The sequence below is a fragment of the Lactuca sativa genome, chromosome 6, assembly GCF_002870075.4.
Source record: "Lactuca sativa cultivar Salinas chromosome 6, Lsat_Salinas_v11, whole genome shotgun sequence".
Lineage (NCBI taxonomy): Eukaryota > Viridiplantae > Streptophyta > Magnoliopsida > Asterales > Asteraceae > Lactuca > Lactuca sativa.
Window position 1 is genome coordinate 178,569,905 of NC_056628.2, and position 12,861 is coordinate 178,582,765.

A 12,861-nucleotide genomic window follows, 5' to 3' on the forward strand; every position below is an offset into this window, starting at 1 on the left:
GATCATCAAAATTTCAAGAATTATATGAACACATAAAAATCATTGAATTTTGATATATGCTATTGTAAATGGATTAGAAAAACCATTACACCAACTAAAATAAGTTTTAAAACACCAAAGCAATTTAGGGTAATGTTTCTAGTCCATTTCCAGCAGCAAAAGTCGAAAAGATGCACTCTGTCGATCCTACTCGTCGAGTGCATGAACCTACTCGGCGAGTAGGTTGAAGATACACATGGACTTGACGAGTCCCCCCATGGAATTGGCGAGTTCATCAGTCAGACAGCAAGTTTTTCGACTTTTTCAACTATTTTGCATCAAGTATCAAACAAGCAAGCTTAGGCTCTGATACCACTGTTGGGTTTTGAGCAATCTAACACTTCCTAAGTGTGCATGCAACCCTAATAAACCTTGGATCTATGTTTGTCTAAATACATGCAAAATAATAATTTTCCAAGGTTTATAACCTATCTAACATGGCATGGGGAACATTTCAACATAAAAGAGTTAGAAGAGATTACATACCTTTATGATGAGTTTGGTTCTTAAGGAGTTTGAGGGCCAAGCACCAATAGTGTGAATGCCTCAAATGGAATCACAAAACACCACAAACTCTTGGAAAACTTTGAGAGAGTATACACACTTGTATATTTCGGCCACACACAAGCTCACACACACTAGTTCACTAGTTGCCATTTCATGCTCCATAAGCATGCTTATATAGTGTGCATGGTTAGGGTGAAACCCTAATAACCCATGTCTTTTCCTTTCCAAGGATCCATGGGTTAAAAGCTCCATGGATCATCCATGGACTTCCATATAAGCCTAGCCCATTAACAAATGAGTATTAGCCCACACTATATAAAACCAATAGCCCATAATCTAATTAGTCTTCCTTTTAATCTCTAAATTAATTCATAATTAATTTAAGACTAAAACTAATTAAATAACATAACCTCATATTAATATATTATAACTTATAATATATTAATAAACATATGTGTATAACTCTCATAAAATTATCCATAAATAGTTTGGATGAGATGCAACCCAAATGGACCATGCCGGTCGGGTCAAGTATATACCAAATAAGTTATGGACTTAGACACCTTATCCAACAATCTTTGCTCCAATGAGAAAGTCAAAGAGTTTGGATTGGTACGAAGCGAAGATGAGTCTTGTGTATATGTCAAAGCCAGTGGGAGTATAGTAAGCTTCCTCGTTCTATATGTCGATGACATATTACTCATAGGAAACGACATCCCGACTTTGCAGGAGGTTAAATCCTGGCTCGGGAAGTGCTTCGCTATGAAGGACCTCGGAGAGGCTTCTTACATTTTGGGAATAAGGATAGTAAGAGAAAGAAGTAAGAGACTAATTGGACTTAGTCAGAACACTTACTTGGAGAAGGTACTAAAACGTTTTAGTATGGAAAACTCAAAGAAGGGAGAATTACCGATACAAAATAATGCCAAGTTGAGTAAGACTCAAAGTACGAGTACCGAAGCTGAGATAGCAGAAATGAGCCAAGTTCCATACGTTTCCGCAGTTGGCTGAATCATGTATGCTATGACTTGTACTCGCCCTGATGTAGCCTTTGCTTTGAGCATGGTTAGTAGATATCAAGGGAATCCTGGCAGAGCACATTGGATTGCGGTGAAGAATATCCTTAAGTACCTTCGGAGGAAAAAGGAATGGTTCTTAGTCTTCAGAGGGAGTGATGACTTGAAGGTGCTAGGGTATAGTGACGCTAGCTTTCAAACCGACAGGGACAACTACCGTTCGCAGTCGGGCTGGGTCTTTACCCTGAATGGAGGAGCAGTGACATGGAAAAGTTTCAAGTAGGAAACCGTAGCTGATTCAACGTGCGAATCAGAGTACATTGCAGCGAGCGAAGCGTCGAAGGTGGCAATATGGCTAAAGAACTTCATCGGTGATCTTGGAGTTGTACCTGCCATAAAGGAGCTCATGGAGATTTTCTGTGATAACGAAGGAGCGGTTGCCTTGACCAAGGAACCGAGGGATCATGGTAGATCACGACATATCGACAGAAAATATCACTTCATTAGACATCGTGTAGAAGAAGGACAACTCGTAGTGAAGAGGATATCATCAGAAGATAACCTAGCAGATCCGCTTACGAAGGGACTGAGTAGGGTTAAGCACTTGCAGCATGCTAGGAGTATTGGGCTGAATGATGATATTAGCATAGATTAGATAGTATTAGAAACGTGTAGTAGATAAATGTAATTAACATTTGATGATTAAATAAAGGAGTGTTATTTATGAGTAATGTTACTATCTTATGTTAATTGTTTAGCTATTGTTTCACTTTGCATGTTTTGACTTCCAGAATAATTGAGTTTATTAGGAATAATCGAATTGTTCAAATTGTCCACAATCGTTCATATGTTGGAAGTAGATATGAATGAGGATTGTCGTGAATCGGTGCGTAGATTGTCTAAATGGTATTAGACATAGCAAAGGGTTGCTGCGACATTCATGAGTGATTATGAACTAGTTTTGAGCATTGGAACAAACCCGCGCTTGCTGGAATCACCTTATGGAATATGATATAAAATGGTGATCGCGAGACGATAATATCATATAGTCTTAAAACCTAGATATATGGTTTATTATTTGCTAATTGATTGTACATTGATAATGCGAAAACGCATTGGTAACTCAATGTTATAAAATGCATTGTTGTGTATAGTTGATTATTGAATAAGTAAATGCATATAAGTCGAAGTTTATCTGTAACTTTTATCTAAGAAGGTAGAAGCGATATCTCGGCCGCTCGATGATTTGATTTGACTTATGTTCCGGGCCCGGTCAGAACTGAATTGATGTGTTCGATTAAGTTCTATGTCGAATAAATCAGAGATCGAGAAACTTAAATGCTTGACTAACCATTCCATAGGATTGTTAGCATGATATCTAACAGAGGACTGTACGATCCTTTATCTAAAGGACAAGATTGATTATATCAGAGTTTGACAGCGTCTTTGAGAGCTACGATTGCAAACCGAATTGTACTTGTGCATATAGTTACTAGACTTATCCAAGTGGGAGACTGTTGGAATAGTGTCTAAGGCTGCAACTATATTAGGCAAGTATTTGACCCGGTTGTGCATGGTCCTTTTGGGTTGCCTTCACCATAGCAACTTGATAGGATGATTTATTAAGAGAGACTAAATATTATTAGTATATTATGAGAATAATATAAAGAATAATATATTGTTGTTTGATTAATATAAGTCATAGAGTTAATTGGAATTAATTTGGTGACTTAAAGAGAATAATTAAATAAGAGGGTATAAACTGTCAATTGTTTGATAGTTAAACTTTAGACTGTAAATCCATGTTGATATGCATTGGACGGATTCTAGAAGCTAAGGATAGCTTCAAATCGTCCAAGGGGTTATCTAAGGAATGGATTTGGATAGCCTTAAGAGAAGATTATCCAATTAGGGTTTAGGTTGTAACCCTTAAGGAGTCTAGAAGTATAAATAGACCCTATGGCATTAGGAAATCGGCACTTCATCAAAAGTAAGAGAACCCTGGCCGATTTCCTTCCCTCTCCTCTCTCCCAAATCATCCTCCTTGCTAGTTGGTGTTTGTAAGCCATTAGAGGAGTGACAATTGTGACTCTAGAAACTCCAAGACAACAAGATCAACAAGGAATTCAAAAGGTATGATTCTAGATCTATTTCAATATTGTTATTACACCTAAATAGTCATTAGAAGTCTTGGATTCAAAGTATGTTTAATTAGAAAGCCTAGATCCAAGCATTAGGGTTTTGCATGCGCACATAGGAAAGTTCTTATGGCTAAAACCCATCAGGAGCAGCATCCGGAGCTATTTCACGAATGAGACTTCGAGGGCGAAGTCAGATTCAAGTGGGGGAGAATTGTAACATCCGGAATTTCAGGTATTATATTTATTCATTTTATTTTGAGTTTTGTGGAAGAATTCGGCGAGTTGGTGCGTAGACTCGCCGAGTAGAGACACGATTTCTCACCCGGATTAATGACTGGACTCGACGAGTCGCATTGGTGGACTCGGCGAGTCTGTGCTGTTTAATGAAACCCTAATTTCTTAGGTTTGGGGCGTATTGAAAGGGCCTTATGGCCATCATTTGTGCTCACCAGTCCCCAGAGTGAAACCCTAGTGAGCTTGAGCGTTTGGAGTGAGAGAAAGAGCCATTGTAGACCTTGGAGGTGTTATCTAGCAAGGGAAAGGAAGCTATAGCGATGGGGAAGCAAGAGGATCAACTTCCTGAAGATCTGAGGTCCAGAACATCACATTTGAGGTACTATTTTCAAACCATTTTTTGTTAAGGTGATGTTCATGTTGATTTAGGGCTTATTGAGCCCTTTTGTGGCTAGATCTAGTGTTTCCTTGGTCCCTTAAGCGAGTTAGGTTCTGGATCTGGACCCTTGGAGGTCCAGAGTGTCCCTTTTTCCAAGCTTTTTATGAATCCATGGAGGTTTTGGTTTGGGATCTTTGTGCTTGAGGTCAAAACACCATTTATGAGTCATTAGGTGTGATATGAGCACCAAGACTTGAACTTTACGTGATAAATAAGCTTGGAAGGACTGGATCTATGAGTTAGTGGAGCAGATCTGACCTCAGAAGGTCGTTTGCGGTTGTGCATGGAATGCACTCGCCGAGTCCATTTCCAGACTCGACGAGTTGGTGCGGGTTGTTCAGTGATTTTGAACCAGGGGTTGAGTAACCGAGTCGGGTGAGTGACTCGGTGAGTCGGAAGGGACTCAGAGGAATTGGGTACCCGTAGAGACTCGGCGAGTCCACGCCAGACTCGGCGAGTTGAGTTGACCGTTAACCATTTACCAGAGTTGACCGGTGTTGACTTGATGGAGTTAGTCAACCCTAGTTTGGAAAGTGTTAATTAGGGATGTATTTGTGATATAGGAGGACTATAGCTCGGGTGATCGAGCACTAGTGATTTCAGGGATTTACGAGTTACCGAGATACGCGAGGTGAGTCTTCTCACTATACTTTACCTTGAGTAGGTAATTAGAGTTATGTGATACAGTGTTGTATGCTATATATATGTTATGTGTTGCACTGCATTATTCTATGTGATTCATGCTGTGCATGTTACAGAGTTAGAACCGGAAGGTTCACAGAGATAGAGCCTGAGGGTTCGTAGAGTTGGGTGCACGGACCCAAAGAGTTATAGCATTGAGTGGCTAATATATGTTATATATATATATGGTATTTTGGGGAACTCACTAAGCTTTGTGCTTACAATGTTTGGTGTTATTCGTTTCAGGTACTAGTGAGGATCGCGGGAAGGCGCCCGCCTGATCAGTACACACACGAGATTTTTATGTTATGAGATCTTGGGATTTTTATATGTTATGGATTTGAGTTTCAAACAATGATGTTTTAATGAATACTAAATGAATTATGCTTTTATAAAATGCGAAAAATTGTTTTGAAATTTACGGTGTTACACAAGTTGTCTCCTTTCGATCGAAGGTGACCTTTTTGTGATCGTAAGTTTGATTGCAGGTTGCCTATGAGGTTCTTTTGTGCCCAAAATTCATCCGGGAGTGAAAAATCAAAACCTGAGATTGCAGGTTGTCTCCTTGCGATCGCAGGTTGGCTAAAAAGTGTCATAATAGCATCCTAGTTCATTAAAACGACATCAGCTGTGTTTATTTCAAAACCTACGATCGCAGGTTGTGTACATGCGATCGCAGGTGCGCTGTTTTTGTTGCTGGATGTATCAAAAGACCCTGATAGCCTTCTATTAACCTAAGTTGACGATTCCAGAGGTACCATACGACGAAAATACGATTTTGGAGGCGTTTCTTCTCTGATTTCATCAATTTCTGAAGATCTGAAGACTGTGGATCATCTCCTTCAAGTAGATTAGTAAGATTAGTTGTTTGATGTCTGTTTTCATTTGTTTTTATCAGATTTTAGCCATGTCTGGCTAAACCCTAGTTTTCAGTTCTGCATAAGACAAGTACTTTTCCTGTGACTGATCGTCAAATTTGGTTTTTGATTTGTGTTTCTATCTAGATTCTTCAGTTTCGTTCTTAATGAATGTTTGATTTAAATTCTTGTTAGTTTGATCACCTGGCTAGGGTTTTATCATTCCCGTTAATCAGTTAATAGAATCAGTAATTGTTCTTTTCAACTGGTAAAAGTAACAAGTAATAAATCGGTTCTGTGTTTGGGATTTGACTTTATTATAAACTGTAAAAATCATATCTTTACGCTTCCGAGCCTGTGAGAAGTATTGGATATTGCTGGGAATTTTACATAGATTATAATGCAACTTTTCTGATTTAATTAAGAGCTTATTTAATTGAATAGTAAAAAGTTAGGGTTAATTAAAGAGCTTGTTTTGGTTAACTAAATAAGGTAAAAGTGGAATTACTAGAGCTTGTTAGTTTTTCTCAGTACTAGCTTAGATAGAACACATCTCAAATAACCAAGTCACTGTTGATTGCATGATTAGGAAAGTCGCAGCAGAGCTAAAATCGTTTTTATTACTGATTTTAGTTTAATTTAATATCACTTCAATTCTAGTTTTTAGTTTAATTCAAAACCCCCTTTCTATATTATCTGTTTCTTGACTAGATTGTGCCTGATGCAAAGAGGCATTGACTATTAGGCTGTGTCCCTGAGGATTCGACCCTGCTTCCCTGTGCTATATTTTTAGTGCAACCAGCAGTGATAATTTATTTGCTAAATACGTGCGCGACAGCGTGTTAACAATATTCGAAAGTCTATAGGGTCCAGCGTTATGTATGGTTAGCATACACTAGTGCTGCAGGGGTTGGTGGAAGTCTCATGGATGAGTGAGGTTGAGCGACCACCATATGCATGTATAGGATTAGGGTGTTGTGATGATACTTGAGACAAATATGGGTAGGTGTGGAAGGTAGTATGGGCCCGTACTACTGAAAGCATAGGAACCATATGCGTAGCAAGGAAGTTATAACCCCTAGGGTTTTGTCGGGAGTTGGTTCCCATTTATTTATGCAGATTGTCTTATATCTTCCTGTTATATTTTCAGTATGGTGGTTACGAGGCGTCTTGTGTCTGGATCCGGATCAGGATCAGGGCAGGGCGATCAGGAGGCCCCAGCAACACCTGAGGTTATCAGCCAGGAGGGGCCAGTGTTGACAGCAGATTGAGTTAGGGAGATCATCCGCGAGGAGGTGTTCGAGGTTGTCCGGGGACAGATTTCGGAGTCGTTTGGGTCTATTAAGGCTTGAGCGTACCAAATGGGAAAGTGTGTATAAGTTTGCGAAAGCTATTACATTGGTTTATGGGCGACAATATTTGTGCAAACCAGCTATCCATGATGTTCGCAAATTGCACACAGTGCATGAAAGTAATTATGAGTTCCCAAGAATGGCAGGTAGTATCGATTGCATGCATTAGGCTTGGGCATTGTGTGCAACACATGGCGTGGTCATTACATGCCAGGCGGCCAACTCTTCCTCCACCTCCTCCAATGATTCTCCCTGACCCACATTTTCGTTAACTTGAAAATTTCAAAGTTACTCAAGCCCTTTTGGCATGAAAACACCAAGATGGAGATTCTATGTGGGCGCATGTTCTGAAAATGAAGTCGCACATTGACAGATTGGGAATGTTGGGTGTCGTTTTTTTGAGTCGTATAGTTGGTTTGCTAAGTACTACTATCTGACTGACCACGGCGTGACACTAATTGATCTAAAATATTTGCTAATTGCTACTGAAGCAGAAATGCTAAAGAGCACTAGTCAAGCAAATGTCTTTGAAGGATCTGTCTCCCAAGTTTCCATGGACATTAACGATGGAAACATAGGTAGTCTAAAAAAGGTTTCTCTTTCCAATGGAAATGGATCACCCAAGGTCAAATCGTTTGACCATATGGTAAAGAGAAAGGCCAGTTCTGAGATTGCTCCATGTGTTATTCCTGAAGAGTCCATATGTTTCTATTGCCAATTGAAGGGACATTGGATGCGAAGCTGCCTTGTCTACCTGAAAGATCGAAGAGATAGTAAAGTCAAGTTGTATGAATTTACTTCAGGTAAATCCACTATCTAACTCTATTTTATTAGGTTCCTATTCATAGATTCTTATTACATGATGTGATACTCATATTCTGATGTTTTGCAGGATCTAAGAGCAAGAAGGAAGCATAAGAAGAGTGAGATGAATCTGATCGTGTGAGATGGATTTCAATCGCATGATTCGAGAATCAGATTTTTGAATTGCTGCTTAGGAGTTATGATATATTAATAGATTGCTTAGGAAATGTCTAGAAACATAGTTTTTTATATTTGCATTGTAAGAACAAATTTTTCCGCATTTGATCAATAAAGTGAATTTTTGTTACTTTATATTTCCTTGCGATGACATTTATGAAAATTGGTGATGATATTTCTATGATTAGCAATGTTAAATATGGATTTGATTCTTAGTTATCTCGTTTATGGAAATGTCATAGTCAATCAAGTGAAAAGGAATTCTCATCACCCAACTTTCAATTGGATAGAAACTTCGAGTCATACAATTCGAATTATGTGATGTATGATAATCTTGATCTTTTGGAGACTATGACTAATTCATTGATCACATGTTTATGTGAGTCAAAGTGAAGGACTAATGGATCTAGTACACATTGAAGTGGACTATTTAGATCCACCACAAAGGACGATAAGTCTATTCGTCATGTTTTACTAATGGCTCAGTAAATATGATTATACTTATAAGATTAAGTGTAATTCTGATTCTTTGAAATTTTTTTCAAGGAGTGGCAGAACGAATATGAAGAATCCATAAGGCAGAAAGATAAAAGTTTCTCCAATCTGAAAGGAAAGGAGAGTACTTTGGTATCATGTTTTGTGATCATCTTAATGATTATGGAACCATGTCACAATTGATCCTCTAACGACATCTTAGTACATTTGTATGACTAAGAAGAGGAATCAGATATTTTTGAAATGGTTTAATCGAGAGATGTGTCATACTTCGTATCAAATCAAGTTTTAGAGTCACTCTCTAGTAACTTCGAATCGTATCTTGAAGCTTATTTCAAACTAAGTAGGTTTATAACACCCCAAGATATGTGGAGTAGAAAAGTTTTCTTACTCTAGCACATTTGAAATTGGTAGTTGTGATGTTTTGGTTAAACCAAAGATAAACTAAGACCTATTAAATGAAGTGTTATCTTGACAAGAATCCACACTAACTTTTTGAATATTTGTTTTAGTTCATCAAGGAATGTTTCTTGAAGAAAGAAACTTATATGTCAAGAAGACAGTGGGAGTCTTATTGATCTTGAGGAGTTTCAAGAGTCAATTAACCTTTTAGTAATCACCAGCACACGACCAGAGGTTTATAACCTGTCGTGTTGATAAATTCTTGTTTTTATGGACCTTCCAATTGAGTTAGCAATTCTTATAAGTTCTATGGTTCTCATTTGACTGCAAAAGGCAGAGCACATTGCTCAGTGATGTTACATTGGTCAATGGAAGTGATCTGCTTTAACAACATGGAAGCACTAGTAGGCCCTTTTGCTGCAAAAGGGCAAGAAATTAAGAATAAGCAAAGTTCAGTCCATGAAAGATACATTTGATTTTGTTTTTTTTCCTCAATCTCGTCTTATGATTATAGGTTGGAAAATGATAAGATTCACATGGATAGGAACACATACACCATAAAATATAGGTGGCAAAAGGTTTCGCTCTAAATCATGGAAATGATTATGAGGAAACACTTTCACTAGTAGATTTTAAATCTGATTGATATCATTATGGTTATCAGTTGTGATAATTTCGTTCTCAAATTCGTATATGATTATGGCATCCCTTTTCATACTTCGAATTGTGAGAAATGGAATAGGACTATTTGAACGTTTAAGACTTATTGTTGTAAGTTCTGAAAGGGTTTAAACATACTCATATGCTATCTAATGAAAGGTGTATGAGCTTGAAGTCTAAATGAAGACTTATCAAAGCATCACGTATTAGAAATCTGAACTTTAGAAAGAAAGTCAATAGTATTGATTTGTAGAAGTCCAGTTGATTTATAGGTACATGTCAAAGCTAGTGGGAGCAAAATTGTTATGGATATAGAAGCAAAATTACTATGCTCGTGGGAGCATAATTGTTATGCTAAGTGTTGCAGGTTAGCAATACTATATGTAGGAAACAAAGGTTACAAATTTGCATGTTGCAAAGTTTAAAATTTGTTTATCTATAGAAAGTTATAGAGGAGAGAGCACTCATACTTCATTTCAAGTCTACGATTGAATGATTTTAATGAAACTTATTCATGAACATATATGAATATCATGTTGAAGTGATTCAACATAGGAAATTCTATATATGGAAATATTATAGCAAGAGTTGTCAGGTCTTTATGTAAGACATTATGTATCGAATCCTATATGGTTCTGATATTGGATTGATTACATATGCTATAATATTCACTTGTTCTGATTTTTCCAAATCCTATTGCATTGATAGGAAAGAGGACAAGAACTTGGTGTGACTAAACTTGTCAAACAACTATTAAAGGACAATTTGAGGTTCGCTAAAGATTGGTTGCTTATGGATAGTTGGAAGTATAGTAATATTTGGACGGACCAGATTGAAATATTACTGATTGGGATAATTCTTGATATGAATTAATAGTCATATGGAATATGGAAATGTTTCCATAATGGGAGTTGGTTATTGAAATCTACATATGAGTTAGAAACCTTAATGCCAGGAAGGTGTTCAAGGAGTTACCTTGAATTAGATACTTCATTACCATGAAACTGTTTTATTAACAAAGTTTCAATAGAGCATTTTGTGACATCATTGGCTAAGTCTCGGTGACTTTGACGCTACATCATCACAAAATGATATTGCATGGAAGCTTAGACTCTAACAAATTTAGTAATGACAAGAATTTGTAATTCTTACACTTGTAATAAGGATTTGGAATTTTGAAAAGAGCGTCATTGGAGTTATATCCAGTTTATCTATTCACAAAGGAAGGACCATAAAGAAACATAGTATGCATGTTTAAGAACATGGCATGACTAATGTTTATTTCAAGAATATTAGTTGATTAATCGAAACATTATACAATTAAGTCTAATTAATATGGTGATTAAATAATAAGTGTTTTATTTATATTCAATAGTTTTGAGGCCATAATTAATTAGGTTATTATTGAGTTTCACTTTGCATGTTTTACTTCCCAAATAATTGGATTATTTAAACATCACCAGTCGATCATACTTTTGGAAGTAAGTAGTGAATTAAGACTATCATGAAATACATTGTAGATTGTCTAAGGGGTTAAACATAACAATGGTTTGCTGTAGTATTCATGAGTACTTTTGAAATTGGCATTTGAGTATTTGATTAACACACACTTAGAGAATTACTTTATGGATTTTATCATGAGTAATTATTATTGAAACAGAGACATATGAGTTGTTGTTTATGAGTCAGTTGTGCATTGATAATACGAAAATGCATCAGTAACTCAATGTTATAAAATATATTGTCGTGCGTGATTTGATGAGTGAATAGTGCAAGCATATGAGCCAAAGTTTATCTATTCCTTTTGCCCTAACGGGGACAAGCAATATCTATGGGCCCACGATGATATGATGATGACATCTAAAGTGCTTGGCTAAGCCTGGACTGAATTGATGTGTTCAATTAGTAGTCTGATATCAATCGTTATAAATCAGAAATTGGGAAACAAATCTTAGAGAGAGAGAGAGAGAGAAAGAGAGAGAAATGATTACAATCCATGTCCCATGTCTATACTATATCTTGTAGAACGGAGGAATATTTGATCACTTATCTAATGACACATATCTGACTAGGTCAGAGTTCGACAACAACTTTGAGAGCTATGGTTGCTTTTGAATTTTTGAAGTCATACTTGAAACTATAGTTATTATACTTATCCTAGTGGGAGCTGATGGATTTTACGCAAAAGAAAATCCTATGTGCACATGCAAAACCCTAAAGCTTTGGATCTAGGTTTCAATATTGTACATTCAAAATTATCAAATGCTTGTAAACCCTAATCTAGCATAAATCAAAACTAATTGAATATCAAATAAAGAAGTTAGATGAACACCTTGATTGTTGATTGTAGATCTTGAAGCTTTGAGAATCTTAGCACCCCAAATGTTGTGACTCTAATGGCTTACAAACACCAAATCAATTGGATGAAGCAAGAGAGATAAATGGGAGAGGGAAAAATCGGCTCCAAGACTCCTAGGGTTCAAGTGTAGCTGAAAATCCCATGCTCTAGGGGTCTTTATATAGGTGTGGATATTAGGGTTTCAATGATTATCCTCATCTGGTTACTTAGCCACCAAGCAGCCCACGGATAATTCTAGAATCCCCTTGGACAAATTCCTAAGGCCTTTTGCTTAGAATTTGTCCACCCTATACTCTAGGGTTTCCTTACCCAACTTTGCAACTATCACATAATTACAAGTTCAGTCCCCTTAATTCAATTAACCTCTTTTGACCATAAAGTTAAAAATCGTAATTAATTCTTGACCAATGTTAATTAAACAAATATGATTTCTCTTTTAATATATTATTCTTATAATATATTAACAAACCATAACATCCTGTTTCTCTATTATTCGTCCAATCATGTTGCTTTGGTGAAGGCAACCCAAAAGGACCATGCAACAACAGGGTAAAGTACATACAAAATATAGTTATCGACTTAGACACTAATCCAATAGTCTCCCACTTGGATAAGTCTAATAACTATAAATGTAAGTACGACTTCAGGATCCAATTAGCAATCATAGCTCTCAAAGACGCTGTCGAACTCTGATCTTA